This window comes from Pyxicephalus adspersus, chromosome 2, assembly GCF_032062135.1.
Source record: "Pyxicephalus adspersus chromosome 2, UCB_Pads_2.0, whole genome shotgun sequence".
Lineage (NCBI taxonomy): Eukaryota > Metazoa > Chordata > Amphibia > Anura > Pyxicephalidae > Pyxicephalus > Pyxicephalus adspersus.
The window spans coordinates 144,525,439-144,547,782 of record NC_092859.1 but is presented as its reverse complement, the minus strand read 5'-3'; positions in this window follow the sequence as shown (position 1 = coordinate 144,547,782).

Genomic DNA, 22,344 nt, shown 5'->3' with positions numbered 1-22,344 from the left:
CAATATGCTTACAAAGTGCAGTAAATGGGAATATAAATTAGGAAAAAAAGCATTTCATAGCAACTCTGAGTACCTGTTTCACCAGGGATATAATATATATTTTTAATATATAATTTAAAATGTAAGATTTAGTAAAGTAAGTAGGCTAAAAAGTACCCATAGCAACACAAATCCTCACTTCATGTTTGTACTAAAAGGTTGAGAATGATGTACAACAAATACCAGGTACAGGTAGTTCCCGAGTTAAGGACATCCGATATACGGATGACTCCTAGATATGAATGGGCTTCCCTGCTTGATCGTGTGCAGGACAAAGGCTTGATGGGGGGGAGGGCGTTCAGTTTGCATGACTTTTGCAAGCTCTTGTAACTCTTTAATGACCAAGACAAACTCTGCAGTTGTTTCTTTTTGCCTATCAAAGCGCAGCTTGCTCCAGAAGTTAATGAATGTCTAGGCTCCATAAAGTTTTTTTTTTTTTGCTTGGTTTGTTTTTAACTCATAGTGAGGATTTTATACAGTAACTGACACCACGCTGGCTAATAATATGTTAGGACAAACATCTGTCCTAATTGCATTTATTAAAATAATGTACCTGTTCCAACTTACATACAAATTTAACCTACAAACCTAACCCAGGACTACCTGTATATCTATAATTTTCAAAGCAGAAGTGTCATTAAAATACCAAAATGACACCTACCTTTCCTTTTTGCAAAGCCCTCAATAGCTGGCTTCTTTTTGGTCTAGCACCACTCTGGATATGGGCGCCGCCAACTTTGTTCTTCATCTTCTAGCTTCTGCTTATGTCACCTGATCACGCACTGCACAGGCGCAAGATTGGGTGACATATCCTCCTGTAAATGTAAAAAAAAAAGAGTGTTGATCTCACTGCCCATGCAAGAGCGGGCATGCGTAGAAGGAACAGCCTGAACCTTTCAGGTATACGTGACGTAGGTATCCCAGTAGGCGCTGCACTCCCATTCAGTCTTAACCACTATACCCTATAAAATATTCAGGAAAAGAAAACAAACACATTTTAACTTAATATAAAGGGGTTTTTTGCATAGTATATAAAGTGCAAAATCTGGTGATAGGTCAGCTTTAATAGATAGAAGTGGTCAAGCACATGAAAAAATAGAACGGCTATCTCTTTCATTGCTCAAGGAGAATCATACAATTGTGTGTCACCTTCTTAAGAAACACACAATGCTACTAAACTATAATGCATGTTAATGGCATCACTAGTAAGAATTGAGCATGCCAGGATGCAGTGTATCATATTTACAGAATTAAATGATAAATAGATGGAAGCTTCTATTGCATAATGCATGCAACACAATAACACCGCATGGAAAGAATGTAAAGCTGTTTATCTGCTATTGATACACTTTGAATTTATTTACTTTGTTGTCTTCTCTGTTCTTTGCCAGGTCACTGTTTTCCTTACAAAAGAAAAAGCTGTTTTTTTCATGTCTATAAATTAGCATACTGTATTTTTTTATCTTAGATCATAAGAATGCTATGAAATATGTTAAGTTCTAAAAAGATTATGCTGTGTATGAGATAGAGATTGGCTGCCCCTGTAAAGTAGATCTGATATATATAATTCAATGTCTTTTGGTTACCAATGGGTCAGCCAATAAGTAATTACACCTACATGCTTAGACCTGGAGGCAGAGACTTGGCAGTAATCAATGACAAACATTCAAGCAGATATAAATGATCCTAAAGTTGGATTTTTAGTTTGCATAGGCACATTAAATGGGCACCTATACTGTTTGGACCTGATTTATTAAAGCTCTCAATGGCTGGAGAAAATAGACTATCATGGGAAAACCTGGGTGATCCAGCAAACCTGGACAAGATCTAATCCAGCATTGAAAATATCCGCCAACTAGGAATCACATTTTAGGTTTGCTGAATCACCAAGGTTCTTCTATGAATGGCTATCCTCTTCAATCCTGAAGAACTTTAAATCAGGCTCTATATCTGCACTACTATATCTCCTGCAATTCATTTATCCTTGCACCCTATTTACATGTACGCAACTGGGGCACATCATTCTATAGTTCAGGTTTCTTGACAAGACTGGAATATACTGTGCAATGTGCTTTGGCATGGCCACTTCGGTCTCTGTCAGTATGGCAGTTGACAGGATGACAATCTAGAGCAGTGTTTCTCAACCCGGTTCCAATGGAGAGGGTCAACCACATCGATTAATTTTGACCCCAATGATTTCAAAGGGTGAAATCTTCCCTATGACCAGTGAAATGGCCATGAAATCTTCCCAAGAGGCATTCTTCCAAATGAATACCATGCTAATGTACTGTAAGCTGTGAATATAGTAATTATAGTAGGGGTTCCCTGAGACCTGAAAGTCATTTTAACCCCCCCCCCCCCCCCATGTTAAGATTCGGAGATCCAAGATCTGGAAAGGTTGATGTCGAACAATAACGAGAGGAACAGAGCATGGTTACCTATAATACTTATTATTTTAAATACTTATTTTAAATTTCCCACCTGGTCCCGCCCTTAGCCACACACTCCCACCCCCCAGTCGCACGCTTGCACGTCTCATGCCCGCCTGGCATCTGCGTCCCCTAGCCTCGCATCTGCAACGGTCACATGACGGGGATGCAGATGCCAGACAGGCATCGCCAAGCGACACAGATGTCGGGCATGACTGGAGAATACCGCAGGCACCGCGGGCATGTGGGGACCAGGTAAGCTTTCCAATCCCATTTAAAATTCCACCCCGAGCGTGGCTCGGGGTTACCACTTTTGGCACTGAAAATTAATCCCCAAGCCACACTCGGGAATACTGCTAGGGAGGTTAAGTAAAGTGCACTTAGTAAACTTTACTTTTTTGAACAGTTTTGTTGCATTTGTGACCACAATGCCCATCACCCCCTTGATTTAAAAAAGTCTGCGTCCCTTTGCAACAACTCATTTATATTAATAAAAAGAATGGAAAAAACTAAATGAAATCCTTTTTACTATTTAAATACATACACATAATTAAAAAAAGGAGAAATCCTATTTCTTACCTTTAGAGGTTTTTTTTTTTATTATATTCTGCATTGACACTATCTGCAGTATTCTTCACGAGTTCCTTCCAGTGAAGTTTATGTGTGAGATGACAAAGTGCTGATAGCTCTGGAATATGGATCAAAAAACAAGAGAACAAAGCATTGCAGTATCCATGTGAATTCTTGCTGAAATCTTAGTGTTCTTTTTTGTATAATACTTTGCCTTTGTGCATGGACTTCCTGTGATAAAAAACAGTTATTGCTACTTTCTCCACTCATGGCAGTCTTGTATCCACCTCATATAGCTTTCTGTGGGCAACCAATAGCCAGAGAACATGTTGGAGACCTCCTACAGCTCTGCAAAGGCTTTTTCAGATAATATTGCTACTTCCACCAGGCAATATCTGGTAGCAATAATTACAGTTAGTGCACACAAAGTGAATTTTTATTTCTTATTGCTCAGAATTTTTTTTCAATAAAGGTTTTTGTGCCTGGAGTTCCATTTTTTTGTAGACATAAAATTCAATTTACCTTCCAACGAGTTTTCAGCAAAACACTATACACTTTTGAAATGCTGAAGCATATGACTTATTGTTACTTGGCACCTAAAGTGGAGGCAACCTACAAGTCATTGCTTTTCAGCTGTTTGCAACCGAGTGGGAAGCTTCATTTTCAAGGGGAAGCTTTATAATGACAATTTGGGCTTTTACCAAATAGGAAATTATTATTATTATTATTCACAGGATTTATATAGCGCCAACATATTACGCAGCGCTGTACAATAAATAGGGATTGCAAATTGTATAGTATTGTATGTATTTTTTGTTATTTTTGACTGGTGATCTAGCTATGTACCAATATACTTGCACTTGGGTGTTCTACACAAAAGGAACTCCGTGAACTTCATCTTTTTAGCAGGACATCAGCAAAAGCTTTACTTAATTTTAATATGAGCGGAGCTGAATGAAGAACATTTCAGTGGGTCATGGAGGTGCATGTTTTCAAAGTGGAATTGAACTTTGGAAGAAGTGCCCACAAAAGATGAGGCAGCGAAGGATTATTTACCAGTATTGCCTGAAATCCTTTATTATTATTATTATTATTATTAATAATAATAATAATAATAATAATAATAATAAACAGGATTTATATAGCGCCAACATATTTCACTCTGCTGTTCATTAAATAGGGGTTGCAAATGACAGACAGATACAGACAGTGACACAGGAGGAGGAGAGGACCCTGCCCTGAAGAGCTTACAATCTAAGACGGGGGAAGTATCACACAATAGGAGGGGGGATTAGAATTGGTGGGTAAGTAGTGAGGGTTTAGAAGACAGAAGGAGACAGGTAGGCAAGCTTGAAAATATAGGTTTTAAGTGCTCTTTTAAAGGAGCAGAAGTAGAAGCAGGCTGAATAGGACGAGGAAGACCATTCCAGAGAGTCGAGGCAGCAAAAGAAAAGTCTTGGAGCCGTGCGTGTGAATGTTATGAGTGAGGAAGTCATTAGTAGGTCATTGGAGGAAAAAATAGAGCGGCTAGGGGAGTATTTTTCTACCAGGGCAGAAAGGTAAATGGAACAAGAACTGTGGAGTGATTTGAGGGCAAAGCCAAATTGCACACTTGCAGCTGATCTCTAATTGTTGCTAACTAGATATGCCATGCTCTCTGTATGGAGGTGGCCATCATAGTTGAGGTAGAGCTTTTCTTTCTCATGTTAGAGCCTCCAAATCAGGGAACAGTACAGTAGTGACATCAATAAATCTCATTCTGAATTTTCTAGCAGTTAAGAGTGCAATAAATCTCACACTGCAGTTATAAAGCTTGGAGTCCTCATACACAGAAATGCCTAAGGATACTCAAGAAGTTCACAACTAGTTTTTAGGAGAAATTCCAAACACAGGGTTGGTTTAGGCACAATTAACATTTCAAGATCCTTTCTACACCAAAGCAGATCTTTACTTTTTGAGTTCAGGTTCACATAAAGTAGGGACAGCGGTCAGTTACTACCTTTCTCAATTTTCAAAGAAATTACAGTAGAATGTAGAAGTACATCCATTTTTCCCTAGTTGTGGATAGATATTGATAGAGATGTAATATCCATCAAACTTTGGTAATTGTTCTGTTGGGGAGATTTTCCTGAAATTCTTGTGCCAAAGATAAGAAATCTTCTGACATCACAAATTGTCCACCTCTATGACTCACTTAAATCAAAAATATGGGTAAATACTCCTGTTATGCTTAATGTTAACTCCTACAAACATGCGCAGTGATAGATAGATAGACAGATGGATAGACAGATGGATAGATAGATAGATAGATAGATAGATAGATAGATAGATAGATACATGTTTATAGGGAGATAAGACAAATGTCTCACCACTAAACCAATTCACATGTAAAGCGTATCCATGAAAATTTTTCTAGCAAATAGGATTAGTTAACCGAGTTTGACTACGGAGATGCCGATATGAATTTTTGATTATGTTTATAAAAGACAGAGTGACAAGATTCCACTCCGTAACAGTTATTCCCTTGTTTTTCACTAGTATGTCATGATTCATTTTCAGGAAACATCCTTTTATCTTCACAAGAAGCTTTATAACCTGATTATATGTTACAGCCCTTGAGAGCTCAATATGAAGCCAAGTTTCTCTTTTGCAAGTCAAATGAAAGCTCCTAAGATCTTGTCACAACAGACGCTCCTCTGTGTAAAAGGATAAAAATGTACACTACATAGATAGGTAAAGTAATTGAACATGACATTATCATATCCAAGGAAGTTTGCAGAAGATACTTGTGGAGTGTAGATTGGGCAGGCTGTGACAGTAAAATGACAATATTATTACATGGCCAACTAAGGTTGACTGCTCAGACGAGTGAAATGAGTATGTATGGAATTTACATTCTTTCTGGGGGTTGTTTAGATGCATTTGTGCTACAGTTGCTATTATGAAACATCTAACATTGTATCACAGGTATATGATTAAAGTAAACCAATGTCAAAATAAATAAATTTAAACTAGCTACTTTGCTGTGCATATATCATATTCCTGTGCCTTTATCGACTTACCTGATACCCTGTAATTGAACTGTACTAGAAACTGCCCCACCCACCCATGTGAAAGTGACTGGCCATACCAGGTTTTCTGGATCACCCAGCTTTACTAATCAAGTACTACAGCCTACAGTACAGACAGGGACAGTGGTAAATAAAGACACGCTAAATAGTATGGAGTTTAGTATTCATAAAATAAGGTAAGAAGAGATGATTCAAAGGTAATTACCAGTGCTTCTACAGGGCCCACAGAACCATTTCCCCCTTAAACTTCTCTTGAGTTCCTAATTTTTGGGCAAAGATATAGCTGTAGGGTTTTTTTCTTTAGAATAAGTTTCCCTTTAATAAGTGGTGTATGTACTTCTGGGTGCTCCAGGGAATTACCTTTCCTATTTGAGGACCCATGGGAGATACCCCACCTCTTAGATTGTAAGCTCTTCTGGGCAGGGTTCTCTCCTCCTCTTGTTGTGCCACTGTATCTGTCTGTCATTTGCAACCACTAATGTACAGCGCCAATATGTTGGCACTATAAAAATGCTGTTTAACAATATTAGTAATTCTATAAACTTTAACCCCCTGGATGAAGTAAGCAGCATCAATAATACATATAATTGAAAGGAATACACTTACTCTAATCAGTTTCAGTTGTACAAGGTTTCTGCTAAAAGTGCCGGTCCGTATACCCAGAACAACGTTTATTCAGTTAGGAGCTTTACAATCAACGATGTAGACCTCTAAATGAACAGCAGGAAAGGATTATAAAAGGTTTTTAGGAGGAAGATGCAATTAGAGCTCTGGTGCCAGCTTAAAAAGGAGCTTCACCAAAATTGTGGTCTGGAGTCCATACCTTATACTAGATCAGGCATGGGCAAACTACAGCCCAATGGGGATGGTGGGGCGCACCGGCAAGAGCCGCAGAACACGTTCCCGGATCTGAGCCTGCGATGGGAGAGTGGGCGGGCTGTGTCACTGCACACAACCTGCCCACTCTCCCATCACAGGGGTATTTGTTACCTTGACAAAGGTTACACTTGGTGCAGGAATAAGTAAAACCAGTCCAAGTACAGTACTACACACACAGTTGGCCCCTAACATAATACTGTTCCACCCTTCAGGATCAGGTAATAGACCCTTTTGATACCATGGGCCTGATTTATTAAAGCTCTCCAAGGCTGGAGAGGATACACTTTCATCAGTGAAGCTGGGTGGTCTACCAACCCTGGAATGGATTTCTTCAAAGTCATTTGTTATTTGCTAGAAAAAGTTTTCAATCCTGGACCAGATCCATTCCAGGTTTGCTGGATCACCCAGCTTAACTGATGAAAGTGTGTCCTCTCAAGACCTGGAGAGCTTTAATAAATCAGGCCCCATGTCTTTGTTTAACTATATACATGTAATAAAGAAGGTGGTGGGAGGTATTTATGTAATCATAACTGTAGGTATCCTTACTACCTTAAACGTTTCCTTAAAAAGTTTCAGGCGTATTTGACACCTGAGATATTGTCTTTTTATCCTATGTGAATGTATTACAGATTTATTTTTGTAGAAATACATCACTGCATAAAAATACAGATATAGTAAATATTCAAGAATAACTATGCAAAGTTCACAGTCCAGTTCTGAAGCCTGTCTTTTCATTTTTTTACACAACTGCATCCTTATCTTAAACCTAGTAAAAAAAACCTAGTACCATCAAGAAATCCTTTTCTACCAAATTTTGTTTGGGGCCCCCTGCTGAACTAACTTGGAGCCTTTTTGGGGGCCCTTATTGGTTGAGGACGGTACAGGGCCCTTGTGCACCTCCCTATGTCCGTCCCTGGTTTACATTGCACATTATCTGATATTATAATATTATGGTAAGTTTGCTGACTTTTTTCATTCTGATAGGCAGTTTTCTTTTAATGCAGACCTTTACATTAGTAGTGCATTAGGAATAGCTGTATATATAGTGACATCTAGTGACAAGATATCTGAAGCTTTAGCTCACACACACACAGATATATTGTATTTTTTATGACTAGTACAACACTTATTCCTTTCAAGGTATTATATTATTGAATACTTAAGTGTTATGTTCACTGTCTCATGGATTTAGGAGTAATGTCAAATTCTGGAATATGCTTGCCTCTTTTGTTATCTTTTACTGAAGATGTACATCTCTGAATGTCAAACAAAAAAAGGCTCCAGGAATGATCAGTACAATAACTATATTAAATAAACCAAGTAAACAAATCACATTTCGTTTTAGCAAGTGACAAAACATGCTGAGAAATTACTCAAGCTCATAATACAGCTGTGCTACTTTGTATTAAACACAGATGTATCTTATATTTCTTGAATATAAAATACAAAAAAATAAAAAATAGAGAAATAACAGAACATGACCATGTATATATCAAGGTTGTCTTTTTTCAGCACTCAGGGGAAGGACCTTTGGTACAAGAAAAATATATGATGAAAGTCATCCATGGGTTTGGAATCTGCAATGTAGACTTTTTCGGTTGTCTACAAGAAAAGGGCAACATAATGATGCAGTCATTACATGATATGGCAGGGTTAAAATCTCCTATGTAACCCCAAAAGTGCATTCAGTTCCTTGAAGGCTTCTGACCAAATTTACCCTAGAAAGCAAGAGTCGCTGTAAGCTCCAAAACCACAGTGCCATAAATTGTTCTTTCTATCAAAAGTTTTCATGAGCACAAGGAATGCAATTTGTAAAACAAAGACAAACCGGTACACAGGTAAATTACCTGGGGTGCGTAGTGAGTATTTCACTGGGAGAGGAGGTAAGTACTAGGGAACTGCAGTGGGTGGGCTGTACATGGGTCTGTAGTGAGGGCTACACTGGGGGGTCTGCAATGGGGTATGTCTGGGATCTGCACTTAGAATTGTCACTTGGGTCTTCACTGAGGTCTTACTGGGAATCTGTACTTGTTATCTGTACTAAATTCTCCACTGGATATCTGTACCAAGGTATGCCATTTGGAGTTTGCAGTGGAGTTTGTACTGGGGGTCTGCAGTGGGCGTTTGTTATTGGAGTTTGTTACTGTACTAGGAAAGTGGGGTGATTCTTCTTTATGTTTTCCTCTGGCAGCAAAAAGTCTAGCCCTGGCCCTGGTTGCCATTACTTCTGTAATCCCAAATACACAATATATTTTTCAGTCATCCAGGTGCAGACAGTTCTTAGTGTAGTTCCCTCTAATGTAGATCCTTTTTCCTCTACCAAGAAGATCCTGAAGTTTGAATAATGTTTGAATAATGTGAATATGAGCCAGAAAAGCGGTTTATTCCAGCCTTACAATATTTTATTTCCAACATTGCCAATGTTGTTGTTTTTTTATCAGACATGATATACCTAACCTAGAAGACGTTTAATACTTTTATTTGCAACTAGTAAATAGTATATAAAATTCTGACTATATTTACCTGTGTAAGAACCCAAATTCTATTTAGCAGGATTTTGTTTCCATTCAGCATGAAGTTGCTTCAGCACAAAAGTTATAAGCCCAACAGAGGTAGATATTCTTGAATGAATGGATCAGACCCCTGCTGTTCTATTGCCTATTAACCAATGCCAACCTATGGAACTGGGATAAAGGGGTTCTTCGGATCTTTTATCATAGGCTTCCTATGTTTTATCTTAGGTACTGGTAAATGAGTAATAATCATAGGCAATATTTTGTCAACTGTGACAACACACGGGCAACCCAATGGCAGTTTATCGGGAGCATGCTAACATACTCTACCTGCATAGATGAATCTACAACAATGTATCACTCTTTAAACAGACCACTTTGGGTCCAAAAAGAACAGAGTTACATACTAAGCAAGCACTTTTTACCAAAATCCGACCATTAACATGCCACCATTAATATAGTGGCAAATGTAAGCCCTGGGGTGGAAAAAAGGCATGGTTTTCTGCTTCCAGGTGCACAGCAAATTGTTTTTGTACAGCCAGGAGATGCAGACAGCACTGAGAGCAACCACTTTTGTACATTTTGCAGTCACAGCACAAAAAAAAAGAACAACCATGCAAACCATGCAAAAGATACATAGGAACAGTATTGTGATCTACTGCACCCACCGCTATGTGCAAAAAATGATTTCACGTGAATTGGGGAGGTTGTGACCTTAGTTGAGTCTGCCACAGAACACTGCAGTTCACTGAGAGTTGGAACTGAACTAGAAACGCCAAGGTGCAGTCTTTTTACCGGAGCACTTTGCAAGGAGTGGTGAGCTTTGGTCCAGGGAGCTCCCAGACAAGCTCTGATACAACCAGACTGGAAAAGTTAACAGCTGGCAGAAATGAAGCAAGGTATAGAGTCTTAAGGTCAAGTAAAAGTTAAAAACAGGCAAAAGGTTAGGACACTGATCCTGTTTCCCCGAAAATAAGACCTACCCCATAGATAAGCCCTAGCATGATGTTTCCATATATTTGAGGATGCTCAAAATATAAGCCCTACCCCCCCAAAAAAGCCCTACCCCGAGAATAAGATAGAATATGAATATTCATATATAAAAACATGACATCTAGACATGAGAAATTGGGGCCAATGGTTCCAAAGGAAATGGGGTCACAAGAAAATGAAGATGGAGTTCAGGGTTTGGAGAGTTATGATTATGTTCCAGAAGATGATGACATGACTGTATTTGGATAAATGTTGATCTTTGTTCCTGAATATCACAAGAAATTTATGATGGATTTAAGAGTTTGGAGAGTTACGATGATGTTCCAGAATGTGATGACATTGAATTGGGGAGGTTGTGACCTTAGTTGAGTCTGCCACAGAACACTGCAGTTCACTGAGAGTTGGAACTGAACTAGAAACGCCAAGGTGCAGTCTTTTTATCGGAGCACTTTGCAAGGAGTGGTGAGCTTTGGTCCAGGCAGCTCCCAGACAAGCTCTGATACAACCAGACTGGAAAAGTTAACAGCTGGCAGAAATGAAGCAAGGTATAGAGTCTTAAGGTCAATTAAAAGTTAAAAACAGGCAAAAGGTTAGGACACTGATGCCGTTTCCCCGAAAATAAGACCTACCCCATAGATAAGCCCTAGCATGATGTTTCCATATATTTGAGGATGCTCAAAATATAAGCCCTACCCCCCAAAAAAAGCCCTACCCCGAGAATAAGATAGAATATGAATATTCATATATAAAAACATGACATCTAGACATGAGAAATTGGGGCCAATGGTTCCAAAGGAAATGGGGTCACAAGAAAATGAAGATGGAGTTCAGGGTTTGGAGAGTTATGATTATGTTCCAGAAGATGATGACATGACTGTATTTGGATAAATGTTGATCTTTGTTCCTGAATATCACAAGAAATTTATGATGGATTTAAGAGTTTGGAGAGTTACGATGATGTTCCAGAATGTGATGACATAGCTATCTTTAAATAAATGTTGATTTTTTTCAAGAATAAATGTTGATTATTGTTCATGAAATAATAAGACATTCCCTGAAAATAAGCCCCAGGGCATTTTTTTGGACCAAAAAATAACACTGTCTTATTTTCGGGGAACCAGGGTCATAGAGAAACAGTCAAAGTTCGTTGATAGGTAGTTTATTAGTTGCTTGAGAACAGGTCATAGGAGCATGTACCTGGACAGACAGGGCTTTGCTTAGGCTAATTCCAATTGCATTTAGCAAATTTAAGTAACTTCTCAAAAAGAATCAGCAGAGGGAGCACAGAATATTTGAATACAATGATGGAATAAGCTTTGGTACAAATTTACTGGGAAAAAGATATCTGTTGTACAGGTAAAGATGAGCAAGAGTCAGGCATGGAGACCAGGAGACAAACAGGCTGATTCTGCAGCAATTTACCCGCAACAGGAACAACTGCAGACAGCAGCATGGAAGACATGGAAGACAATGCAGCACGTCAAAAATTTACGGAAATAAAACCAATTTACACAGTTTTTTACCCATATCACTTGCCTCCAGGTGTTTTTGAACACCTACATATACTGGGACAGCTGTTTCTTTCTGCAGCATCTAATAATTATAAAATATTTATCTGCACACATGTTGCTTGTACTTGCTTTTGCTTTAAGTGCTTTACCGAGCAGTTCAGTTGCAGGGTATGAAGCTTTTGGCCACCCTGTTTCCATTGACTTTGGAACATGCCCCAACCACAATGAGCCGGAGATGAATGGTGCTTTCCTTGTGGTTGTTGCTAAGGGACTGGGGATGGCCCATAATCCCACACAACACATAGTTCATCAAATGATGTATTTAAATCTAAAGATGGCTTCTTGGCACATGTAGGGGCACCATGTGGTTTTAGACTGGATGTCTAAAAGAGGCCGTAAGGTGCAGAGTGGACAAGTTCTAAAGACAACTGGACTGTCCAGTAGACACGAGCAGTTATTATAACTGGGTAGTGGTTAAATTATGAAAATGGAGGCTATTGATACAAGAAAGATGTGCCTAAATATGTAGTTCTGTGAGTTTAAAAGTATTTTAAAGTGTCAGTAAATTTAGAGGTTGCCAATGAAAGAAAAACACCCTTTCTACAGATTCCGGTAATCTGAGCACTGAAAGTACAACAAAAATCATTCAAAATATGTTTTTTGTTGGTACCATAAACACTATCTGTCCAATGAGTTCTGCACACTAGGGTGCAGTACCTAATATTGATTATTACTTGTAAGGGCTCAGTGAAGACGCTGCTGTCAATTAAAGATTTAAACTGACCCATAATGCTGTTAATTGACATCACTTTATGGAGCTGCTTGAAGCATTTAATTAACAGCTGCTCCTTTCTCTGTCATTAACTCATTAACAAGCAATCATCAATACTGAGTGATCTTTTTCCCACTCCCTGCTAGCTGCTGATGTAAAGTGTCAAGACATTTTTTTCTTTCAAATTCAGTTGGGGAAGGATAAGAACACCAGCTGGGTTTTTACTGTTATGCAAGACTCCACTTTTCTTCTACTTTTGCCCTTACTTCCTGTTCTGCTGATAGCTGTTTATCCAAATGGGAAAATCTAAAAACATCTGAAACTTAAAAACTTTTATTCTTTGTTGTTCTTCGAGAGATACCTTCACTTCTTGTCTTCTAAAAAATTGTCAACGGGCCTAGACGATAGTGAATATCTTTAATTGAGGTCTAGATGGCAGTAAAAATGAGTCAGGGTTTTTACCTACCCTACTTTAGCCAAAACTAAATAACAATTTTCTGGGTTGGCATATGCTTTAAAATTACTATAACATGTTCTATACCAATATATACTTAGAAGAAACTTTGGAGTATGTATAGGTTAACTAGGACAGAAACAATTACTGGAACTGTCATTAAATATAAAGCTCTTTAATGAAGGTTTTTCTAAGAATATCTAATAAAAGTCAGCTGAAACAGGCTAATTACAACATAAGTCGTTGCAAGATGAGTTTTTGGTGTCAAGTATGCTGCAAAATGGTAACAAGGAAGAGTAGGTAAAGGCTAACTTAACAGATGACTGGGTAATGTCATTGACTTTTATTGAATCCAAGGCTACGGAGGAAGGATGGAGCTGGGATTATGGAAAACAATTTTTTTTCTGGAATAAACCCCTAATGCCACATATTAAGCTTTTGAACCTACTCTCAGCCCAACAACACTTTGCTGGCAGTTATAAATGGGCTTACATATGAATTATACAAAAAAAGATGGATAAGGTGGAGGGGTATAAAACAATCACCCAGCAAAGTTCAGGTGCTCTAGAAGAAGGGGGGATAGGAACAGCTTTGAGGGGGTTGATAAGAGGGTGGCATTCTGAGCGAGATTGTGGATAAGAAGGAGGCACAATGAGCAGAGGAAGTAATGGATAAGAGGGTCGATAAGTGTTTTGACAAGGGAGGGTGGATAAGAAGTGGGAGTTTAATGGAGGCGTTGTGAGACACTTGAAGGGGTGGAATAAAGGAATGTGCTCAGAGAGTGGTGGATATGAAGGAGGGGCTCTGAGTTGGGGTGAAGAGGAGGCAGTCTTTCTGCCAGAGGAGGGTGAAAAAAATTGTTCAGGGGTTGGCGAAGAGTTGCGATACAGGACTGTAAAGAGCAAAACATTGTGTGTACATGGCGGATAGATACAAGGCACAATGAGCAGGGGTGGATAAGAAGAACCCACTAGGAAAGGGGGTGGCTATGAAGGAGGCATGAGCATAGTGTGGATATAAGAAAAGCAATATTAGGAGAGGAGAATGAGATGGAACAGCTCTGACGATGGATAAAAGAGAGGTGCTCAGGGGAAGCTTGGGTGCTCTAGAAGGGTGGACAGAGTGGTTAAAGCGGTGGGTTTGAAGGGGTAAATAAGAAGGAAATGTCTTTTACACTTCCCTGCTACATTTCTGTTTTTATGTTGTAAATGGTTATTGAATTATCCTAACAAACAAATGAAAAGTCACAAAGAATAAAGTACAACTAATAAAATAAAAGAAGAAAAGAGATAAATAGCAGGGCTATACAACATTACGTATAACCTGACCCCAATACAAACCAGCTGAAGAGGGGAAAAAAAAGATCATCCAACATTACAATACACTATAGAGTAGCATTAAAATATAAGAAGTCTGTATTTAATAATGTATATCTTATACACCCTTACTTAGTGTGCAGTAGGGGAAAGAAGTGAAAAACGAAAAAAGAAAGAAAAGAAAATAGAAAGAAAAAATATTCAGATAAGATGCTAAAAGCCTAGCTATTAGTGGTATCTGTTTAAAGGAAGATTGCATTCCATGACTCACAAACATAAATGCAACCAATTTATCTTGTTGAAGGGCTGTAAGATATTCCAAGAGGTGTACATCATGTAACCTACGCCTGCTACTTTTCTCACTGAAGATTTTCTGCATGTCCTGAGACTGCTGCTCTAGTGCACCTCCTCTAGGGGGGGCTGTACATCCTGTGGCATTTTGTAGTGATGGGAGGTGAACCGATGTTAAGAAGCTTGGACACCAATGTGCAGATCAAGGTGGAGCAGACATCTAGGTGAATAAGAACGAGTAAGCATTTTTGATGTATACAACAGTGGTGTGTAGTCTATGGCAAATGTGCAGAGGAGGTTGTGATGGGGTTTTACTACACTACTACAACACTAAAAGATGGTGATGTGATGTGAATGAGCAGGCCAGCAAGTAACACCAACCACTTTTTCCTGCTCAAACTGGCTCAAGGGCCCTATGGCACATGAGGGATCGGACTGGGCAATAGAAATTAAGAGATGATCAATAAAAATGAAAGACAGAAAAGACGAAAGAAGTAAAAATGGCCAATGAAAGCAAAATTCCCCAGTGGCGAAATCCAACAGATTTAACCATTTCCCATGAAAAAAAAATGAAACTGAGCTTTTTTTATTGTTAAATATGCTGATGAACCAAATATTTGTTTTAGCTAAACTTAGTAGTGTCAGTATGACAACCAAGACAAATACCAGCAATTAGATGATCGCTTGCTGCGGCTTACAGTTCATTTGCACAATAGATTCCATAACATTAGCTCAGTCTGCAAAATTCAGAGTCTGCAATATTCAGAAAAAGATGATGATGGCTGTTTTATTTAAATTAAATGGAATGTGTAATCCAATAACTTGAAAGAGAGATACCCTGGCCAAAAGCTATAGCATTATGTTCATTAGGATAATAGATGATTAGATAGAATAGATTTTTCCAGTCACATCCTTAAATAGCTACACAATTTGTTTCAATCAGTTAAGCTCAGTGAATGCATTAATAAGAGAATTTAACATGTTTCATTCTCCATTTTGCCATAAAGATTGTGATAAAGAAAGTTCAGGCATTAACTTTTAGTGTCTGGGTTTATACCAATCTTTATGTGCAATAACCGCAGGCAGCCCTTATACCTTCCTATCTAATATTGCTATCCTATCTAATATATCAACAGTCCATACAAAGTTACCTGGTTTCCATCTTAAAGTCATCACAAGCCATCATTTCAACATGGTGGCTTCCCTTTTACATAATGAAAAAATGCATGTTTTGTAACAATTTTGGGGAGCTCCCCTCTCCCTGTTTTTGCCCCTGCCCAGGAGGCTGAAGGCTGCTCCTCCTACACATGCCCAAAATCAGGCATGCATCATAAAGGGGCTTTCCTCTAATGTAAAAGAAAGTGCGTTCTGCACTTGTTTTCCTATATTTAGAGTAAGACACATCACCCAGTCCCATACCTGGGCAATGCGAGATGGGTGACACAAATGAGAACCCTGAAGAAAGAACATGACAGTGTTGGACAGAATGACGAGCCATGTAAAGAAGAAAGAAGCCAAGATGGAGTGGTTAGTAAATGGATCAAGGGCAAAGGAAATGCGATTTTTCTGCGTTAAAGTGTAACTAAACTAAATTTTTACTTTGAATAAAAAAAGTAGACAACCCTTTTAAAAATTTTGTTTGTGCTTTTTTTTTTTAAGTGCAACACCCTTTTTAAAAAAGAAAAAATATAGGGTTCAGCACTGCCCCCTTAACCTCCCTGGCGGTCTGAATATATAAGTATTTTTAAATGTCAAAGCAGTACATTTAAAAATACTTTATATTTTAAATTTCCTGCTCCCAGCCGCATGCTGCGTCCCATGCCTGCCTGGCATCTGCTTCCCCGGGTCTCACAATGTCCACACGCCGGCACGTCAGACAACACAGATGATAGGTGGCCATCGCTGGAGGACACCGCGGCCATGTGGGGACCAGATAAGCTTTCTAACACCATTTAAAATTCCACCCAGAGTGTGGCTCAGGGTTATCGCTTTTGGTACTGGAAATTAACCCTGAGCCATACTCAGGAATACCGCCAGGAAGGTTAATTCTTGATTGCCTAGGCGATCAAGAATGAAAGGGAGAGCATCACGCATCTCGGGAGGCTCTTGGCTGCTCCTTTTGCTCATGCTGAAGCATCAGGGGCATGCGCAGAAGGAGCCCTTTCATCAATATGGAAAAAAATTGCCGATCCCACACATGCGCAACAAGATCGGAAAGTTTTTTCCCAAACTTTGTCACCCGATATCGCGCCTGCGCAGTACGAGATCAGGGGACGTAGGAAGAACGCAGAAGAAAAGAGGTCGGCACATGACGCTCCCTCTCCGACGGGCCGAAGACAGATACCAGGGTGACACGGGACCGGATGGAAAAAACTTCCCGATGGAGAGGTAAGTGTAAATTTTTTTTTTTGGGTTTACTTCCACTATATCATCAGCCCTGTAATTCATTGCACAGCAATAAAAGCCCAATAAAGACATCCAATGGATGTCAGAAGATTGTCACTGGAAATGATCCTTTGTGGTAGTTTCTAGTGACAGATGAATGAGTGCTGTGCATACAGTGTTGTTCTGCTCAATGGAGAAAGGAGGATGAGTGAGCAGCACTTTCCTCTCCCCCATAGAAATGCACAATGGTCATTCCTGTTTGAAGGGACCACTGTACACATCAGAGTTTTGCTCTACAAATGCACGACGGTTCATCTTGGGTGACTAGACATAGCTTCATCCAGATAGTGGTCTTGGTATGTCATGTGGTCTGGTCAGGGGAAGGGGGAAGTTACTTACCCTAACCAGGAGTTTCTGAATGTTATATAACCCACTGGTGCCCAAAAAGAAGGCATTCATCAATTATAGACTGACCTGTACAAAAACTTTACACTCAGTGATTATTTTACAGCTTAGAGCTACTGTTAGTGCTTAGAGTGAAAATTGATTACATGTTCAACCAATATGCTCTTTGAAAATCAAGGACCAGGTTACCATTTTCTTCAGTTTTGCCTCCAGCCACCAGCATGTCTTCCAGTGATTAATACACTTCAGTTCCAACCAGAACTTGTCTGCTGGGGACTTATCCTATGCATTCTGTTTCCAACCCAACCCATTTCTTCTGTTGAGCTCCTACTACCTAACCAGCCCGGCTTGACTGTATTCTGCTGCTTTTCTGCTATTGCTATTTTATTTTGTTGTTGTTAACCCAAATGGATCACCCCAAACATTAAGGTAGACCAAAAAAGTTTTGGGGGAATTATGGCAGAGATGTTGGTGATGGGTTACTTAAGACGCACATAAAGTCAGGGGTTCATTCAGGCTTCTAGACTACAAATTGTAACTAAAATAACACATTTGGGTGGATTGACTGCCACTGATATCTGCTGTCAATAACTTCTGTACAGCATGGATGGGCTATATGAAATGGACCTTTTTGTCTACAGAAAACAGAAGCAGCTATTTTTGACCTGGTTAACATATACTGATTGCCAGGTATCATTAAAACTATTAACACCAAAGAATCAGCTTTACATCCAAATTCTTTAAAATGATTGAGCAACGCCGGTTTACATCAACTCGTGCTAGCAGGTCCCCTTAAATCTTCCATGAATGGCTCACCCTTTACAATGAAAATATTTACTGCAGCCTATCGATATCTTAATCAATGCTGTGTTTCCCTTTTTGTCCACTGGTAAAGGAAATTTTGCAAGCGTAAACAAATATGAACTAGAATGCTCTTATATCAAGTAGAGAAAGTTGTTAGAACAGCACAAGTCTTACAGTCAGGTAATTTGTGCAAAGCCCACAAGGGGGCAGTGTATGGATGTGAAAGTATGTTATAGCTGCCTATTAGAAGCAATGGATAACAAATAAATAATAATGATTTCAAAAATGTTATGAAAACTTTCCCAGTAAATCTTTATTCACAGCACTTATTTTCCTAGACGTTTGCAGAATTATAGCCAATTGCAGAACTGCCACCTGCTGCCGGGGAAAACAACCACCCATCCAAATTATAGAAAACTGTTACCTGCAGCGTCCTATTGGAAATAGACAACAAGCAGATGCCAAATGCTTCTTAAAATGTGCAGAAGTGTTATAATTAACGTTTACTAGTGTTCAGGACATGTAGGAGACAGGATGGCTCTATGGCTGCCCATTTCTTTTATCCGGTGTCTGTGTGGAGGGTTAATTGCAGAGTAACCGCTAGGTCATCACCTAATAAATGACAATTGCATATTGACTCATTGGGCCTGATTTATTAAAGTGCTCCACGACTGGAGAAGCTAGACTATCATAGGTGAACCTGGTGGTCCAGAAAACCTGAATTGGATCTTTTCCAAAATTGAAAAGACTCACCGATAACAAATGATTTTTAGGAAATCCATTCCAGCTTTGCAGCATCACCCTGGTTTTCCCATGATAGTCTATGTTCCAGTGACTATAATAAGTCAGGCCCATAAGGCCATTTGTCATTATTCAATACAGTTCTAAATCACAATTAAGTTCAGAAGATTAGATCATACAGTAGAACCCCAGTTATCCAGAATTTAGATAACCAGCACCTGTCAGCAGAGAGGTGAATGGGAACAAGTCTCCCCATTCAATTCTAGTGATGATTGGGTGGGAAAAGGGGGCTGTGGTATGTGTTCTGTATCCAAGAACACATGCCAGAGCTCCACTATGGCTGCAGGAGCAATCAAGAAAGCGGAACGGTCAGCAGAGCAAAGCGCCGCTGATTGCTCGCCCTGTGATTGGCTGAGGGAAAGGAAACCCTAAAGACGGCTCAAGCACCAATAAGGTTTCCCTTTTCTCAGCCATTCAGCACTAGAGGTGAATGGGGATGAGTCTCCACATTCAAGTGTAGTGCTGAATGGCTGAGAAAAGGAAACCTCAGTTATCCGGAAACTACACTTATCCGTAATGGGCCATTCCCCGTGGATGCCGGATAACTGAGGTTCTGTTTTGCCATCATTTACTAAACATCTGAAAATTGTTTTGCCATGCTGTATATCTGATCTCCATTTATTACTTGCAGGGAGTGAACCACTGATTATATCAATAATTTTGCATTTTATGGAGGACCCATCTGGACTACTAATTTCTGCAAGATGCTCATTCCACGTATCCCAGATCAAGTGTTATAAATCAATATTCTAAGCATAATATTCTGAATTATATTTGTGGCTATTTGTCCCCTGCTCCTCCTACTGGGGGAGTTTATAAATGCCATGCAAATATCTGGTAAATGCTGCATTTGCAGAGTAATCCAGATTTGCCGGCTACTAATAAATGTGCCCTATAGAATATTGGCAGACAATAAATCCGAGAAGTCTATATGTAGTCTTCCATTACATTTTCTTAATTTCCCATTTCCATCCCTGATACAGAGGAATGAATAAATGTTAAATACAACTCACATTTTACATTTTTGCATTACCAATTCACATTATTATTTTTTAAGCTGTTTATGCTGCTAATATTTTCTGTTCCCTGTTCCTCTATACCCTAATTATCAAAATACCTGATTTAAAGAGGAACTAAACTGAAAATAAAGAAATGACACTTACCCTTAATCCCGCAGATCCCTCAATGGCGCTGAACCTTTCCTTGATCCGGTCCCGCATTATCCTGGAATTCCTCTTCATCCTGGCGCGGAGGTGACCTCTTCTGTCTTCTCTTCCGGTCTTCTTCCTACGTCATTTGATCTCGCACTGTGCAGGTGTGAGATCAGGTGACGTAGCCCACTTCTAAGGGGGAAAAAAAAAAACGATCTTACTGCGCATGTGTGGACAATCTGTCATCAACACCTTCTCACCATTGGAAGGTGTGTGTGAACCTTTGACTGGTACCGTTAGTAGTGTGCATGTATATGGGCCTGATTGAATAAAGCTTTCCAAGGCTGGGGAGAATAGATTTTCATCAGTGAAGCTGGGTGATCCAGCAAACCTGGAATGGATTTCTTCAAAGTCATTTGCTAGGAAATGTTTTGAATCCTGGATGAGATCCATTCCAGGTTTGCTGGATCACTTAGCTTTACTGGTGAAAGTGTATACTCTCCAATCTTGGAGAGTGTTAATAAATCAGGCTATATATGTATATTGCTCATGCCTTGGCCATTTAAAAATTTAGGATCAGGCAGGGCTTTACTGCAGTAAGGGACTTTATATATACTTTCCTGCCTGATCGCCATCCCAGCTGTCAGATTTTGCACAGCTCAGCATTGGTTGCCAGGATGTCCGGTACATCTCAGATTCCCCTGCAATTTCCAGGACTGAATGAACTCCTGTGAACCTATGCAAGAGATACTTCATCCAATCAAGATGGCCAAAGATTGGAAATAGAAAGAGAAGAAGGAAAAAAGGTGGTGGTGACTGCTGTAATGAGGACAGGTGATAATCCAATGGGTTTAATTCTGCTTTAAAAATAAAACCATATTAATTTTTCAGCAATCTTCAAAAAAACTAATTCTTACTAAAGGTTGTAATAAAACAAAACTGATGATTAGTGTATTGACAAGAAGAATTTTGTCAGCTATTCAGCAATAGAAAAAACAATTGATTTGGCTGCTCCGAGCTGTGACGCTATAGTGTGAAGCTGGAAATAATGATTCAACACCCAGATGGAATTTTGCATTACATTGTTACATTAATCTGGACACTGTCAGAATCTACAAACATGTTCCTGTATCTAATTAGCACATTGCTGCATGGCCAAACATTATTTTCTTGCTGACAGATTCCCTTTAACAAAAACAAAGTCTGTGCCTTCATTTAGGAAGAAGTAAATTGCCCTCCTGCATCCCAAATCCTCAGTTTAAACATTTCCAATACTCATCACTAAGAGGCATGATGTAATAACATTTTTTAAAGTACAGCGTCAGTGATCAAGTTCAAATATTTTCAATACTTACCAACAGGAGGTGTGATGTAATAAAAGTTTTTTTAAAAGTATAGCCTCAATGATAAAGTTCAAGCATTTCCAATACTCACCACCAGGGGGCATAATATAATAAAAGCTTTTAAAGCACAGCCTCAATCATAAAGTTCAAACATTTCCAATGCTCACCACTAGGAGGTGTGATGTAATAAAAGTTTTTAAAGCTCAGCCTCATTGGTAAAGTTCAAGCATTTCCAATACTCACCACCAGGAGGGGTGATGTAATAAAAGCTTTTAAAGCACAGCTTCAATGATAAAGTTTAAACATTTCCAATAATGGTCACCTGGGGGCGTAATGTAACAAACATTTTTAAAGCACAGCCTTAATGATAAAGTTCAAACATTTCCAATACTCACCACCAGGGGGCATAATGTAATAAAAGCTTTTAAAGCACAGCTTCAATGATAAAGTTCAAACATTTCCAATAATCGTCACCAGGGGGCGTAATGTAACAAACGTTTTTAAAGCACAGCCTCAATGATAAAGTTCAAACATTTCCAATGCTCACCACTAGGAGGCATGATGTAATAAAAGCTTTAAAAGCAGAGCCTCAATGATAAAGTTCAAACATTTCCAAT